At 38.1% G+C, this 18,146-nt stretch overlaps 1 long non-coding RNA gene across 1 annotated transcript; it reads right to left on the bottom strand.

Annotated features, from left to right (window-relative positions):
• Positions 1-5,919: 5,919 nt before the first annotated feature.
• Positions 5,920-14,713, bottom strand: LOC306652686. The gene is made up of 3 exons (XR_013761507.1): positions 14,626-14,713; positions 12,575-12,737; positions 5,920-5,982 (listed from the first exon to the last, which is right to left on the bottom strand). It is a non-coding gene; the product is annotated as an uncharacterized lncRNA (long non-coding RNA).
• Between the last annotated feature and the right edge of the window lie 3,433 nt (positions 14,714-18,146).

The following is an 18,146-nucleotide window of genomic DNA, read 5'->3' on the forward strand; positions in this document are numbered from 1 at the left end:
ATTGGTGCGATCATTCAATGCTTGCATTTGCTCTTTCATCTCATCGTTTGCTTCTCTGATCATTTTAATTATGTACATTCTGAACTCCTTTTCTGTCATTTCTTCTGCCATGCTGTCATTGGGTTTTATTGATGTAACATCTAGATTTGTTTGCAGCATTTTCTTTCCTTGTTTTCTCATATTGTTCAGATATCAGTGGACCGCTGAGATATTGCAGATTTCCTCTGTTGATTTACAATGTCCCTGAAGATTTCTATATATATCCCCTCTTAGCCTTCAGTAGGCTGAAGTCTTGGAGGAAGTTGATAATGCGGTGCTCCACAAGGAAGCTGCCTCTCTAGGAGTGGTGGCCTTCAGGTGGGGTATATTCCCTGCTAGTGGGCAGAGGTGCCTCCACTTGTTGACCAATGGTCATCCAAAGGGGACCTAGGCTGTGGGCTGAGGCAAGGCCTGTTTGGGCCTGTGTCTCTGGTTTTACCGTCCTTGTGGGGAAACCTCACCTGGCAGGGAAGACTCACCCAGTGGGGAGGTCTCGCTGGTCAGTTTCCTCCTAGAGGTTCCCCTCAATTTACAGCTACTGCCTGGGCTGGGCTGCCTTCCTCTGCAAAGTTTCCAGGGGCCCGGCCCTACCTCCTGGGCCTGGGAGCCTCACCCTTCGCAGATGAATCTCCTTAGCCTGCCCCTCCTCAGAGAATTTGCCCATATGCCTGGAACCTTCGCTCCGCCCTAAGCCTGTCTCTGTGCGGCTCTTCCACCCAGAAGCCTCCTAGATCCTGGGACCCTGTTCTGCACCTAATCGCCTGGCTGCGTGGCCCCTCCTCTGAGCAGCCACCTGTGGCCCCGAACAATCGCTCTGAGTCCCAGAGACCCGCCACAGGCCTCTTCCTCCAGACAGCCGCCCAGTATGCCGGTGCGGTCACTAGGAGTCCAAGAAACTCACTTCGTGCCTCCTCCTCCCACCAACCACCCGTAGCCCGGGGCAATCAATCACTCCGAGTCGAAGTGACCCTCCCCGTTCCTCCTCCTTCTCCAGATAACCCCCGGGTGTTCAGGAGCAGTCCCTCTGAGTGGCTCTGAATCCACGTGACCCGCTGCACGGGTCCTCTGGGCACCGCCCGGAGCTCTGGTGCGGCCACTCAAGACCAAGCGTCCCACCACGCTTCTCCTCCAGGCAGCCCACCTGTGTTCAGGAGCTGTCACTTTAAGACCAAAAAACTCACCACTCGCCTTCTCCTCTGAGCAGCCGCCTGGAGCGCTAATGCAGTCACTGCGAGTCCAAAGGACCCGCCGCGCTCCTTCTCCTCCTTCTCCTACTCCTCCAGGCAGGCCCCGGGGTTCAGAAGTGGTCAGAGTCCAAACAGCTCGCCACGCAGCCCCTTCTCTGGCAACTGCCTGCAGCTCTGGTGCAGTCTCTCCGAATCCAAGTGGCCACGCTCCTCTCCTCCTCCTCAGGGCAGGCCCCGGTGTCCTGAGTCCACACAGTTCTCCCCGCCACTCCTCCCCCGGGCAGCCGCCGGAGCCCCAGTGGCTGCTCCGAGTCCCAGCGCTGTGCCGAGCGGCCTCCTCTACAGCGCTCCCAGCTATCCGAGTTCACTGCTCCAGCGGGGGGAGGGGCGTCTCGCCGGCAGTTCTACTTCACAAAGTTTCCTGTGTTCCAGGACCCCCGTCCCATCCGGGATGCCCCCCCAGGGGGTGAGAGTCACCCGGCTGCTTTGAGTTGGTCCCAAGCATCCCAATATCTCCTCTCTTGAATCCTGAGTCCTGGAGCAACACGAAATGCAGCCACCCTCTAGGCCGCCATCTTGAAAACCCCTTGATATGATGTTTCTTTGTTCTCATTTACCTCTAAGAATTTTTTAATTTCCTTCCTAATATCTTCTGTTATCCATTCATCATATAATAGCATATTGTTTAATCTCCAGATGTTGGAATAGTTTCTGTGTTTTACTCTTTCATTTATTTCTAACTTCAATCCATTATGATCTGATAGAATACATGCTAGTGTCTCTATCTTCTTGTATTTGCTAACATTAGCTTTGTGGCATAATATATGGTCTATTTTAGAGAAGGATCCATGTGCTGCTGAGAAGAAAGTGTATTCGCTCTTGGTTGGATGGTATATTCTATAAATGTCTGTTAAGTCTAAATTATTGATTGTGTTATTGAGATCTATGGTTTCTTTGTTCAATTTTTGTCTAGAAGATCTGTCCAGTGGTGAGAGAGGCGTGTTAAAATCACCTAGTATTATTGTGTATGGTCTATTTGGTTTCTGAAATTGAGAAGGATTTGTTTGACATAGATGGATGAGCCACTGTTTGGGGCATAGATGTTTATGATTGTTATGTCTTGCTGATTTATTCTTCCCTTAATCAGTATGAAATGACCTTCTTTATCCCTTCTGACTAACTTTGGCTTGAAGTCCACACTATCGGAAAGGAGGATGAATACTCCAGCTTTTTTGCTGAGTCCATGCGCATGGTATGTTTTTCCCCATCCTTTCACCTTTAGTCTATGGGTATCTTTTTCTATGAGGTGAGTCTCTTGCAGGCAACATATTGTTGGATCTTTCTTTTTAATCCAATCTGCCAGTCTATGTCTTTTGATTGATGAATTCAGGCCATTAACATTCAGGGTTATTATAGAGAAATGATTTAGTTTCCCGGTCATTTGGTTCATTTTTTAAATTTTATTTATTTATTTGTTTGACACAACTTGTTTCCTCCTTTATTTGACAATTCCTTTAGGATAATTCTTCCCTTTGCTGATTAACTTCTTTGTTTTTCATCTCTTCCTCATGGAATATTTTGCTGAGAATGTTTTGTAATGCTGGCTTTCTTTTTGTAAATTCTTTTAGCTTTTTTTTTTATCATGGAAGGATTTTATTTCATCGTCAAATTTGAAGGTAAGTTTTGCTGGGTATAAGATTCTTGGTTGGCATCCATTTTCTTTCAGGGCTTGAAAAATGTTGTTCCAGGCCCTTCTAGCTTTTAGGGTCTGGATTGAAAAGTCTGCTGCTATCCGTATTGGTTTCCCCCTGAATGTAATTTGGTTCTTTTCTCTCACAGCCTTTAAAATTCTGTCTTTATTTTGTATGTTCGTATTTTCATTATAATGTGCCTTGGTGTGGGTCTGTTGTAATTTTGTGTATTTGGAGTCCTGTAAGCCTCTTGAACTTGATTTTCCATTTCATTCTTCAGATTTGGGAAATTTTCTGATATTATTTCATTGAATAGATTGTTCATTCCTTTGGCTTGTTTCTGTAGGCCTTCCTCAATCCCAATAATTCTTAAATTTGGCCTTTTCATGATATCCCATAGTTCTTGTAGATTCTGTTCATGATTTCTTACCATCTTCTCTGTTTGTTCAACTTTGTTTTCAAGGTTAAATATTTTGTCTTCAATGTCTGAGGTTCTGTCTTCCAGGTGTTCTATCCTGTGGATATGCTTTCTATGGAGTTCTTAATTTGGTTTATTGTTTCCTTCATGTCAAGGATTTCTGTTTGATTTTTTTCAATATCTCTAACTCTTTATTGAAATGATCTTTTGCTTCCTGTATTTGCTCTTTTAACTGTCGATTGGTGCGATCATTCAATGCTTGCATTTGCTCTTTCATCTCATCGTTTGCTTCTCTGATCATTTTAATTATACGTTCTGAACTCCTTTTCTGTCATTTGTTCTGCCATGCTGTCATTGGGTTTTATTGATGTAACATCTAGATTTGTTTGGGGCATTTTCTTTCCTTGTTTTCTCATATTGTTCAGGTATCAGTGGACCACTGAGATATTGCAGATTTCCTCTATTGACTTACAATGTCCCTGAACATTTCTATATATATATCCCCCCTTAGCCTTCAGTAGGCTGAAATCTTGGAGGAAGTTGATAATGCGGTGCTCCACAAGGAAACTGCCTCTCTAGGAGTGGTGGACTTCAGGTGGGGTACAATCCCTGCTAGTGGGCAGAGGTGCCTCCACTTGTTGACCAATGGTCATCCAAAGGGGACCTAGGCTGCGGGCTGAGGCAAGGCCTGTTTGGGTCTGTGTCTCTGGTTTTACCGTCCTTGTGGGGAAACCTCACCCAGCAGGGAAGACTCACCCGGTGGGGAGGTCTCGCTGGTCAGTTCCCTCCTAGAGGTTCCCCTCAATTTACAGCTACCACCTGGGCTGGGCTGCCTTCCTCTGCAAAGTTCTGGTCAGAGACCTTAAATAAGAAAGTGTAGATCCAAGATGACAGACTAGAGGGTGACTGCATCTCATGTCGCTCCAGAACTCAGGATTCAAGAAGGGGAGGTACTGAGAGACTTGGACCAGCATAGAGCAGCGGGGTGAGTCTCTCCCACTGGGTGAAGCTCAGCCGGTTGGCAGCTGGATTTTCTTAATGTATGGGTAGAGATAGCTCTGTTAGCCTGTGTGAACAATACTTGATCTTGTATCTTAGCCATTATCAACTCCATTCCTATCCTGAGAACATACCTGTTTTTAGGCTTCGGTCCAAACATTTCATAATCAAATCTTTGACTCATATTTTTTTCTAAAAATGTATTTGTTAATGCTTGTCCACATACCTTTGATATGTTTAAGTTCAGAATAATGTACCACATCAGAAGGATATCCATGGTCCCCTATACAATTCAGGATCCAAACCCCACTCCTGGTGCTGAGGAATACCTAAGGCATGGAAAATATTGTTTACTTTTATTATTCTGGCTCACAATCTGAAAGCACTTCCACTTTATTCAAGATTAAGTTCAAACTCACTAGTGTGGCATTTTACTTCTGTACAATCTTTTAAAAAAATTCCTGTCATTTTCCTTCCCAAACACTGTCCAAGAATATATCTCACTGTGATCCACCACTATGTTTCTGTTTATAGTTACTGTACTTGAATAGTTCTCCTCTTTTAAATTCTCCTCAGTCCATTCATTTTTAAGATCCAGATCAAGTTGGCTTCCTCTATGAGAACACCACTGACCTTTCAGGCTGAGAATTTTCTCTCCATCCTCTGAACTTCACTGGGACTTACCACTTATAGGACTCATTAAAAATCATGAAATAGGCTGGGCCCAGTGGTGCATGCCTATAATCCCAGTGGCTTCAGAGGTTGAGGCTGGAGGATCATGAGTTCAAATCCAGTCTCAGCAATTTAGCAAGGCCCTAATTTAGAGACCCTGTCTCTAAATAAAATATAAAAATGGCTGGGGCAGTGGCTCAATGGGTAAGTGCTGATATCCATATGTTTTTGGAAAGATTAGATTGCTTCTTTTTTTTTCCATTTGAGTGGCAAAAAGGAAACTCACCCAACATTCTATTAAGTAAAAATTTTAATTACCAAAATGTGCCTTCCTTTATATGAGAACATGGCATTTCTTCTGGCCAATGGACAGCTCACACTCTCAATATTGCATTTGTACAACCTCTTCCAGCAAATACCTGGTCTTCATGAAAGCCAGGGAGAGGCTAACTAGGATTCTTTAAGAAAACTTTTATTTTGTAGTTGTAGATGGACAGTATGCCTTTGTTTTATTTGTTAATTTTTCTGTGGTGCTAAGGATGAAACCCAGTACCTCACACATGCCAGGCCTTGTCACTGAGCTACAGCCCCAGCCCTAACTGGGATTCTGAGTGCAGTCTGAACCAGTGACCTTATTCCTTAGCATAAAGCCAACTGAATAGTGGAACTATAACCAATAATCATGATGCCAATTAGCATCAATCATGATGCCAATTGAGGCAATGAAACCAAGCCCCATATTTGCCACTGGTGCTGATGGGCAATGTGCAGCCATCCATACTCTGTTGGGTCTACCTTCTTGATAAGACTGAAGATAGAATGAAGCAAAGTAAATCATTGACTCAAACCTGCTTGGCTGGGTAGCTAATCTCTACAGCCAGATCTCCTCCAGAATTCCCAACAATTATAATTGCCAATGCCTATGGGTTTTTATAGTCTTGACTATGGAAGTACTGTCCTTTGAACTTCTCAATTCCTGCAAGAGAAGATAAAATAATTTTTGAATGATAGTTTATATGATGTATATCATTTGTAAAATCATTCTTTTGTAGAATTTAAAGTTGAAGAACATATTATCCATATGATCTCCCTTTATTCAGTTATTGTTGTCATTCTGAATACTTTTGCTTATTTTTTTCTTCCATAGTCCCAGAATAGTAACTTGTGGTTCCTTTGTTGTAAGTACATTTTTTTTTTGTATTTGCAGACTCACAAATCCAAACTGCCTCAGAAAACTGTCATTCTCTTTTGTTTTTTCATTCCTTTGGATACATACTCCCATTTCAATTAGACTATATATGTTTCTGTATACTCTAGGATATACATAAAGTGCATTTTTTTATGGGTGAAGTTTATCAGTTTTATTTTTTAAAATTCATTTTTTATTGTAAACAAATGGGATACGTGTTGTTTCTGTTTGTACATGGAATAACAGCATACCATTTGCATATTCATACATTTACATAGAGTAATGATGTTTGATTCATTCCATTATTTTTTTCTTCCCCTCACTCCTCCCATCTCTCTTTTCCTTCTATACAGTCCTTCCTTCCTCCATTCTTGCTCCCCTCCCACGCCCCATTACATCTCATCATCCGCTTATCAGTGAGATCATTCGTTTTTTGGATTTTTTAGATTGGCTTATCTCAGCATGATATTCTCCAATTTCATCCATTTGCCTGCAAATGCCATAATTTTATTATTCTTTATGGCTGAGTAATATTCCATTGTATATATATACCACAGTTTCTTTATCCATTCATCAATTGAAGGACATCTAGGTTAGTTCCATAGTCTGGCTATTGTGAATTGAGCCGCTATGAATATTGATGTGGCTGAATCTCTGTAGTACGCTGATTTTAAGTCCTTTGGGTATAGGCTGAGGAGTGGGATAGCTGGGTCAAATGGTAGGTCCATTCCAAGTTTTCTAAGGAATCTCCACACTGCTTTCCAGAGTGGCTGCACTAATTTGCAGCCCCACCAGCAATGTATGAGTGTACCTTTTCCCCCACATCCTCTCCAACACCTATTGTTGCTTGTATTCTTGATAATCACCATTCTAATTGGGGTGAGATGAAATCTTAGTGTAGTTTTGATTTGAATTTCTCTTATTACTAAAGATGGTGAACATTTTTTCATATGTTTGTTGTTTGCTTGTAGATCTTCTTTAGTAAAGTGTCTTTTCATTTCCTTAGCTCATTTGTTGATTGGGTTATTTGTATTCTTGGTGTAGAGTTTTTTGAGTTCTTTATATATTCTGGAAATTAGTGCTCTATCTGAAGTATGAGTGGCAAAGATATTGTCCCACTCTGTAGGCTCTCTCTTTGCATTGCTGATAGTTTCCTTTGCTGAGAGAAAGCTATTTAGTTTGAATCTATCCCAGTTACTGATTCTTGTTTTTATTTCTTGTGCTATGGGAGTCCTGTTAACGAAGTCTGATCCTAAGCCAACAAGGTGAAGATTTGGACCTACTTTTTCTTCTATAAGATGCAGGGTCTCTGGTCTGATTTCAAGGTTCTTGATCCATTGTGAGTTGAGTTTTGTGCAGGGTGAGAGAGAGAGGTTTAGTTTCATTCTGTTGCATAAGGATTTCCAGTTTTCCCAGCACCATTTGTTGAAGAGGCTATCTTTTCTCCATTGCATATTTTTGGCACCTTTGTCTAGTATGAGAAAATTGAATTTATTTGGGTTTGTGTCTGTGTCCTCTATTCTGTACTATTGATCTACCTGTGTATTTTGGTGCCAATACCATGCTGTTTTTGTTCCTATTGCTTTGTAGTATAGTTGAAGTTCTGGTATTGCGATACCCTCCCCCCCTGTTTCATTCATCCTGCTAAGGATTGCTTGAGCTATTCTGGGTTTCTTATTCTTCCAGATGAATTTCATGACTGCTTGCTCTATTTCTGTAAGGTACGTCATTGGGATTTTAATTGGAATTGCATTGAATCTGTATAGCACTTTTGGTAGTATGGCCATTTTGACAATATTAATTCTGCCTATCCAAGAACATGGGAGATCTTTCCATCTTCTAAGGTCTTTCTTAATTTCTTTCTTCAATGTTTTGTAGTTTTCATCATAGATATCTTTTACGTCTTTGGGTAGATGGATGCCCAAGTATTTTATTTTTTATTTTTTGAGGCTATTACAAATGGAGTTGTTTTCCTCATTTCCCTTTCAGCTGTTTTGTTGCTTGTGTATAAAAATGTTTTAGATTTATGCATGTTGATTTTATAGCGTGCTATTTTGCTGAATTCATTGATGAGGTCTAGAAGTTTTCTGGAGGAGGATTTTGGATCCTCTAAATATAGAATCATGTCATCCACAAATAGTGACAGCTTAAGTTCCTCTTTTCCTATTCGTATCCCTTTAATTTCTTTGTCTGCCTAATTGCTCTGGTTAGAGTTTCGAGGACAATGTTGAATAGAAGTGGTGAAAGAGGACATCCCTGTCTTGTTCCCGTTTTTAAAGGGAATGGTTTCAGTTTTTCTCCATTAAGAATGATGTTGGCCATGGGCTTAACATAAATAGCCTTTACAATGTTCAGGTATGTTCCTACTATCCCTATTTTTTTCTAGTGTTTTGAGCATGAAAGGGTGTTGTATTTTGTCGAATGCATTTTTCATCAAGGATATTGGTCTAAAATTTTCTTTCCTTGATGTATCTTTGCCTGGTTTGGTTATGAGTGTGATATTAGCTTCATAGAATGAGTTTGGTGGGGAACCCTCCTTTTCTATCTTCTGGAATACTTTGAGAAGTATTGGAATGAGTTCCTCTGTGAAGGTCTTGTAGAACTCACCTGAGAATCCGTCTGGTCCTGGGCTTTTCTTGGATGGTAGGTTTTTAATGGCTTCTTCTATTTCATTGCTTGATATTGATCTGTTTAAGTTGTGTATGTCCTCCGGGTACAGTTTGGGAGTAGCATATGTCTCTAGAAATTTGTCAATGTCGTCGGTAGTTTCTATTTTGTTGGAATACAGATTTTCGAAGTAGCTTCTCATTATGTTATGTATCTAAGTGGTGTCTGTCGTGATATTTCCTTTTGCATTATGTATTTTAGTAATTTGAGTCTTCTCTCTCCTTCTCTTTGTTAGTGTGGCTGAGGGTTTGTCTCTTTTGTTTACTTTCTCAAAGAACCAACTTTTGTTTTGTCAATTTTTTGAATTGTTTTTTTGTTTCAATTTCATTGATTTCAGCTCTGATTTTAATTATTTCCTGTCTTCTACTACTTTTGCTGTTATTCTGTTCTTCTTTTCCTAGAGCTTTGAGCTGTAATGTTAGGTCATTTAATTGTTGACTTTTTATTCTTTTCTGGAATGCGCTCCATGCAATGAATTTTCCTCTTAGTACTGCTTTCATAGTGTCCCAGAGATTTTGATATGTTGTATCATCATTCTCATTGACCTCTAAGAATGTTTTAATCTCTTCCCTGATGTTTTTTGTTATCCATGTTTCATTCAATAGCATATTATTTAGTCTCCATGTGTTGCAGTAATTTTCCTTTTTTATTTTGTCATTGATTTCTACTCTCAGTCCATTATGATCTGATAGAACACAAGGCAGTATCTCTATTTTATTTTTGTTGCATTTCCTAAGGGTTGCTTTGTAGCATAACATATGGTCTATTTTCGAGAAGGTTCCATGTGCTGCTGAGAAGAAAGTGTATCCACTTGGTGATGGATGGAATATTCTGTATATGCCTATTAGGTCTAGGTTATTGTTATGTTATTTAGTTCTATGGTTTCTTTGGTTGGATTTTGTTTGGAGATCTCTCTAGTGGTGACAGTGGTGCATTAAAGTTGCCCAGAATTATTGTGTTGTGGTCTATGTGATTCTTGAAATTGAGAAGGATTTGTTTGATGTACAGGGATGCACCATTGTTTGGGGCATAAATATTTACTATCATTATGTCTTCCTGATTTATGGCTCCCTTAAGCAGTATGAAATGTTCTTCTTCATTCCTTTTGACTAACTTTGGCTTGAAGTCCACTTAATCTGATATAAGGACGGAAACCCCTGCCTTTGTACTGAGTCCATGTGCATTGTACGTTTTTTCCCATCCTTTCACCTTTAGTCTGTGGATGTCTTTTTCTATGAGATGAGTCTCTTGCAGCCAGCATATTGTTGGGTCTTTCTTTTCAATCCATTCTGCCAGTCTATGTCTTTTGATTGATGAGTTCAGACCATTAACGTTCAGGGTTATTATTGAGAAATAATTTGTATTCCCAGTCATTTGGCTTATTTTTGGTCTTTAATTTGGCTTGGTTTCTCCTTTGAGTGGTTTTTCTTTAAGGTAGTTCCTCCCCTTGCTGACCTCCATTGTTGTTTTTCATTTCCTCCTCATGGAATATTTTGTTGAGAACATTTTGTAGTGCAGGCTTTCTATTTGTAAATTCTTTTAACTTTTGTTTATCATGGAAGGATTTTATTTTATCTTCAAATCTGAAGGTTAGTTTTGCTGGGTGTAGGATTCTTGGTTGGCAACCATGTTCTTTCAGAGCTTGAAATATGTTGGTCCAGGCCCTTCTAGCTTTTAGAGTCTGGGTTGAGAAGTCTGCTGCTATCCGTATTGGTCTCCCCCTATAAGTAATCTACATCTTTTCTCTCGAGGCCTTCAGAATTCTATCTTTATTTTGAATGTTAGGCATTTTCATTATAATGTGCCTTGGTGTGGATCTGTTGTGATTCTGTGCATTTGGTGTTCTGTAAGCCTCTTATATTTGATTTTCCATTTCATTCTTCAGGTTTGGGAAATTTTCTGATATTATTTCATTGAATAGGTTGTTCATACCTTTGGTTTGTATCTCTGTGCCTTCCTCAATCCCAGTAATTCTTAAATTTGGTCTTTTCATGATGTCCCATAGTTCTTGGAGATTCTGTTCATAGTTTCTTACCATCTTCTCTGTTTGGGCGACTTTATATTCAAGATCAAATATTTTGTCTTCAATGTCTGAGGTTCTGTCTTCCAAGTGGTCTAGTATGTTGGTGATGCTTTCCATTGAGTTTTTTATTTGGTTTATTGACTCCTTCATTTCAAGGATTTCCGTTGGTTTCTTTTTTGAGAATCTCTATGTCTTTGTTGAAATGATCTTTTGCTTCCTGCAGGTGCTCTTTCAGCTTACTGGTATTATCATTCATTGCCTGCATTTGCTCTCTTATTTCATCCTTTGCTTCGTGAATCATCTTAATCATGTATAATTTGAAGTCATTTTCTGACATTTCTTCTAACATACTGTCATTGGATTCTCTTACTATAGAATCTAGATTTGTTTGGATCATTTTCTTCCCTTTTTTTCATGTTGTTCGTGTATCTTCCCCTCTAGCAGTGCAGATCTGGGGTATTGCAGATTTCCTCCTATAGGTTTATAGTCCCCTATAGGTTTCCAAAACCCTTTCTTTAAGGGAGATCAATATTAGCAGTGCCCAAATCAGACACTATGCAATCCTAGACCAAATAACGCCTCTGGAGTTTGGTTGGAATCAACTGGAAAGAGACATGAGGAATATTCTTGGGTTATAAAGATGTTCCAGTCCCTTTCTTGGTGGTAGTCAATGAGTTTATAGAGACCTAATAAGTTAGCTAATTGATGAACTTGAGACTTATCCATTTTACTGAATGCAATTTGTACATAAATGGAGCAGTATTTTAAAAGCACAAGGAATAAAAGCACATAAAGTGCATATTTTAGAAAAGAAAGTTCAGGCCCCAATTGAAACTAAATTATTCAAGCTTTCATTTAACCCTTAGAAACTCAATATTTGCTTGTTTCCTCAATCACTAAAAAATTCCACATGTGAAGCAATGCTGTATAAGAGTTCCACAGTCTTCCTTTTTGATCCTTAAGAAGACCAAAGTCATTGTGAAACTAAATATAATCATGTTCTACTTGTCAGAAATACATACGATCCCCAAAATTTGCTGTAATTTCATTTAATTTTTGTGAAAACATCACAGAAGTACTTACATAAGCATAGATTGTTTAGGCCAGTCACTCGATATGGCCTCCTGATGCAATCAATTCCCACAATAAACATGAGACATGTGAGGCTAGTTGGTGTAACATGGCAACCTGCTTTATAGTAAATGTTTCTATAAATAGAAACAGTACACTCTAAGCTAAATGTAGTACAGTAAATACATAAACCAGTAACATAGTTGTTTATTTTTATTATGCACCACATACATAATTGTGTGAGTTATAATTTTATACAACTGACAGTGCAGATGGGTTTGTACATCAACATCACCATGATATTATAATGGCTATGATACTACTCAGCCAAAGGGAATTTTTCAGTTCACATTATAATCTTAAGAGATCACCATTCTGTATGTTTTCCAGCCTTTACTGAAATGGCATTACATGGTGACATGATTCTTCACAGACCTCTAAACTCTAAAATTACCATTGCCCAAATGGCAATAGAACAAAGTATCCCATTTTCAAGGGAACACACACAATTAGGGTAAGTCTTATTTCACCCCAAAGTAAAAATTACTCAGGCCACAACATTTTATTTCTCAGTGTCAAAGTAATGGCTGAGGGTCAACCTCCTTTCTGGTAGGTCACCTGGAAAACTTTCCAGGGGTAAGTGAGCAGTAGTGTGATGGCCAGTGCAAAGCATGACTCCATCAAAGACATTAACCTCCTTTTTCCCATCACACTCAGTGAGCACCTCCCATTGGCCTGAAGTAGAAAAATCAGGCCTCTTCTTAACACTGTACACAGTGGTCTAAAAGCAAAGTAACATACACAGGGGACTGTAACCATAGCCAGTACAATGTATATCTTCCCAGACATGACTTATCCTGCAAAATGTTACACAAAAGGTTGATACTGCAGGAACCATCATATCATTAGGGTCCTTGCAAGAATATTTGGTTCTCATACTCCATAAAGAACAGTTTTGTTTGAGGTTGTGGTCCGAATGAGAAGACATCTATAAGGCAGATATAGTAAAATGGAGTTGACAGACTAATGTACTCTCCTGTGTCTCTAGAAAATTAGAATTTGTGAGAACTTTTAGTCTCTGCCTTAAGGCATTGTAGCACTTGAATAAATCCTTAATTTGTCTTGTACTTCTGTGACACTCTGTGCACTAAACCCACAATTGTCCACTAACACCAGACATCCCCAAATTCTCTGATGTCTTCTGACACTAAAATCCTGTTCTATTTGACTAACCTCAAACATGTGACTATGAGGCTCCCTTTAATGTTAGAGCAGGAAAATATTTCAGTGGCTCTTATTTCTTTAAAGAAATCTCTCTTTGCCTTTTACATATGCCCACATTACAAGTAATTATAGAGAAAGAGGCTTTGAGATAGAAAAATAGTGGTATAATTTTAGTTTTTCAAAAAAAGCAATAAATATGGGTTACTCTGCCAGCCTAAGGAAACATCAAGAATGCATTCCAATGAGCTTCTAGGGCCTTGGCTATAATGTCTTGGTTGAATAATAGAGACACTAAGACTTAACCATCCTGTATTATTTATAGTTCCTGTCATGTGTTTTTACACAAGCTGGTGCTTCTACTTGGATCCTCCTTTTATTCCTTATTCATGTGGTAGACTTCTTTCTACTCAAGACTCAGCTTGGACATTATCTTCTCTAAAAATCTTTTCTGGAACTTGATTCCTTTTCCCTGATGGGTTAAACATCCCTCTTCTGAGCTGCAATGAATAGATCTCTATAGCACTTATCATTTGATTGATTACTTATATGTATAATAATAATTTTCTTCATTTTCCTGTGTCTTTAAACACAGTTACTTACTTAAGCTACTTATTTTTTGTCTTTGCATCATCACTGCTTAGTACAGTAACAAACTTGTTCAAGAACTGTCACTTGAACAGGTCAGAGATGCACCACTGTGCTGTAACTGACTGGCTTTGGAAATTGTCACCAGATAATACCATTTTATTATTGTTGCTAAACATAAAGAGATGGAAGGTTTTGGCTTCAAGCCAGGTGATATATCTGTTTATGGTCATGATTATAAATTATGGAAAAATCACAGCAGATTTTAGGGAAGAAAGGAACCAAAAGTCATACAGTACAATCGTCCTCTTTCACATAAAAAGAAAATTATGATAAATTCAAGTTGAGAAACTAACTCATCTCAGGTCACAAGTTAATTAGTGGTAAGAATTCAGGGTTTGTTTCCTAATTCAGTTTTCTCTCTCCACCAGATTTAACTTCTTTGCTTCCTCAATAACTTCCCAGTCACTAAGTACTTTACCATGTGGTTTTGGTGATCACATAAAATAATATATGAAAAGTGCATCAGAAAGTATAAAAGAATAAAGCAATAGTGGAAAAGTTGTGGATCCAGAAAGATTTAAAATTCCCATACCTATTAATTCCCCGCATATCCTTTATTATAAGCAGAGTGTGAAATGAAGATAATGAAAATACTGGTGGCAGGTATCTTTCTGTATCTGCAACCAAAATATATGAGAGACTTTCCCAGGGGTATTTTAGAGAGAGAAAAAAAGTGGGGTCTTTGTACTTGAGCATATCAAGCTAATATTTACACATAAGCACTGGTAAATGAAGACACATTATTCATTTACTTGATGAAAAACTTCAAGCACAAAGAAACCCACAAAACTGCCTACCTTGAACTGGATATACTTTAAAAGGTTGAAATCTTTTGCATATATCCTGAAATGCTCAAGGACCTAGGAATTGTGCATGAAGTTAAGATAATGATCTGGGATGCTGTAGTAACTGAAGCACACCATCTCCTTAGAAGAATTGATGATAACCAATTTGTAAATACTGAGTATCCCTCCTTCAGGGTTTTCCTGCAGTAAATTAGAAGTATTCATGGCAACTTGATTACTAATATCATGATTTACAAATAGGCAGTGAATAGTTAAAAAATTTCCTGAAATAAATGCCAATTCCAACAAATGCACACATACACCACCTCCATACACCTCCCAGTACTTGTGCCTCTGTATAGTTCCTTCCCCTTGAATCTCAGTATCTTTATGACTTGCTTTTGACCAACAGTATACAGTTGAAATGCCACTGAATGACTTTCAATACTAAGTAATAAGTAGTCTCACAGCTTCCACCTGGGTGTCTTAGAAGGCTCACTTTAGTGGAACCTAGCAGACATGTAAGAAGTTAGCTTTTGTAGCTGTGACCCAAATACCTGACAATAAGAAAGAATTATTTTGGCTCATGGATTCAGAGGTTTCAGCTCCACTGCTTTTGGCTTCAGGCAAGGCTGAAAATCATGGTGGAAGGGTATGGCAGAGGAAATCTTCTCAGTTCATGGTAGCCAGAAAGCAGGGGTTGGGGGAAGAGGCCCAAACAAGATAGAGTCCCCAAAGGTAACCCCCCTGAACCTGTGATCTGCTTTTCAACCATGTCCCACCTGCCTACAGTGTCTACCACTGCCTAGTAATCCATTCAGCTATCAACCAATTAATTCATTGATGATGTCAGAACCCTAATGAATGAATCACTTTCAAAAAGACCCACCTCTGGACAATGCTGCATTGGATACCAAGACTTGAACATCTGGGCTTTTTGGGGATATTCTAAATCTTTACCATAAAACCTCCAACTACATTGAGACCACAATACTTTTAGGAAGCCCAACCTAGGCACATGGAAGAAAATATCTAGGAGAGAAATATACAAATAGCCCCCAAAAATTCTAGCTATCCCACCTAAAGTTCTAAACATGTGAACAAAGTAGTCATATTAAATTTAGTCTTAGCACTCACTGAATGTCAATCACAAGAAATTCCAAGTGAGAACTCCCAAGATGAATGAATAAGTCTCAAGAATTTTCATATATATTGAGACATTGCTCTCAAGAAAATGTACTAAGTCTCTTTCCAGTATAAGTTGTTATTTACCCCATTGTTACTATTGCTGGGTACAGTCATTTAAATGAGTAAAAATGGGTTAGATCAAAACATATTAGGGAGAGTATAAGTTAGTACAATATTTTCTGAGTAATTTTGCAATGTATATAAAAATCCTTGAAATTTACATAGCCTTATAAAGAAATATTCAGACTTGTAAACATAGATTATTGTTAAAGGATGTTACTGTCAGCATTATTCATAAAATAAAAAGAAAACAATTAAATGCTTAAGAAAAAATAACTGAAATTTGAGAAACACTGTTCTAGATCCTTGCTTCCCAAAGTATGGTCTGTGAACCAGCACAAAGGGTATCACTAGGGACACTGTTAGAAATTCAGAATTTTAGGCCCCTCCCTAGATTTACTAAATAAGAACTAACATAACAAAATCCTCAAATGATTCAGACGCACATGAAAACAGAGACACCCTGGTTCAGATGACATTAATCCCTAATTCATTGTCTTCCTTTCTTCAACAAACTTTTTGCTTCCTCAAAAATTTCCAATTAATTACTTCATGGGGTTAAGGTGGTAATCCAATAAAATAATGCAATATGAATCCAGCCTATTATTCTGTCACTGAAATGTCAAAAATCACAGGTTTTCAAATCTATTACATTTAAATTCTTTTTGATTTTAGAAAATCACCTTAAACAATTTGGACCCTCTCCTTCCTTTGTATTACAGAAGTGAATAAATATTAGGAGAGTGGGTATTACAAAACATTAAATATCCACAAAAGAGAGTGTTGGATTTGTCCACATTCAGGTTTATTTTCCTCCTAATTCTTATTAAAGAATTATTTAGTCTAGGAGTCCAGAATTGACCATACTCATTTGTCTGCCCCATAATTATTTCTTTTTGACTGCTAATCAGGTTTTCAGAGTCACCTTTCAAATCTATTCTTATTTACTTTACCTATTTCAACCAAAGTATTCATTTAAGTTGTGTTTATGACTATATCTCTGCCATAATTAACATTTTAGCTGTTCATGTTTCCTATATTACCTAGCAGAGTGCTTTATTGGGACTCCAGATCAACACAACCAGAATCTCATGAATGGACTGACATCATTTTTTGTTAATGTTCTCCCAGTGATTAATTCTTAAATATGTAGAAAAGTGAACAACTATATCCTTTTAAGTGATTTTTCAATCCATTTGTTGTCTTATTCTCTTTTTTGCCTTTTTTTTGAGAAAGGAGGAGTTGAAATTTATGTTTTTTTAAAAAACATTTCATTAAAGGCTGTATATTATTTAATTTTCTGATTAAACAGTAACAGTAACATTTTAGATTATATTGTGCCCACATGGCATCTATTTGTCTATCTGCTATACTTTAAAACTTTACTTTGTGAAATAGTTATCTGATCATCAGCATAAATATCACTTAGGGCTTATCAGAAATGGAAAATTTTGGTATACTCCAAATTAGTTCATGAGAATCTCCAATAATTCATGTGTACATTAAAGTTTGTAAAGCACAGTTTAGCATGATTTAATGATTTTTAGATCTGCAGTTTGACTCAAAAATATCAAGATTATTTTATATCATTGAGTACTTATTAAATCCTTAGCATTTTGAAAGAAATTTATTAACTTTTCAAGTAATTTCATTCATAAGGTAACATCAAAGTAAACTGATATATATATCATATCACAACCTACTTTCTACCATCAATCTTATTTAATGTTAATGAGGAGGTCAAGAATTGATTGAAATTAATGTCTTGAGAGCTCATATAATTATTATTAGAAAGTATTCAGCTGTACAAGGAGGAGACAATACCAGTTTGGTAGGTGGAACATGATCAGAAAATAGAAATGGTGGTGTCTGATAAATCATCTGTTTGGCAGCTAGAAAAATGAAAGAGGAATCATGATAGGAAAGTACAAGTGATACTACCAGAGAAGAAAATAAAAATATACTGAATCCCAGGAAACTGTCACTAAAAAAATGAGAAAATAGAAACCCTGAATTTGCAGTGTTCTTATTGGACACCTACCAGTGGAGGTGGAATTTCAACATGCTTAGATCAATTCTATATATGGAACCTCTAACAAATTATAAAAAAGTTTTGGGGGATGGAAGGAGAGCTAGACTCCAAATAATGATCATGGGACTGATAGAGAAGTACATCTCAGGAAAAAGTTCTCAAGGTAACCACCAGAAACACGTGAAATATATTCTGTCCATTAAAGAATGTTTATAATACCTCAGTCTCCACAGCTATATTACTGAAAAATGTG

The sequence above is a fragment of the Sciurus vulgaris genome (assembly GCF_902686455.1).
Source record: "Sciurus vulgaris genome assembly, contig: HiC_scaffold_442_arrow_ctg1, whole genome shotgun sequence".
In the NCBI taxonomy this organism is placed as follows: Eukaryota; Metazoa; Chordata; class Mammalia; order Rodentia; family Sciuridae; genus Sciurus; species Sciurus vulgaris.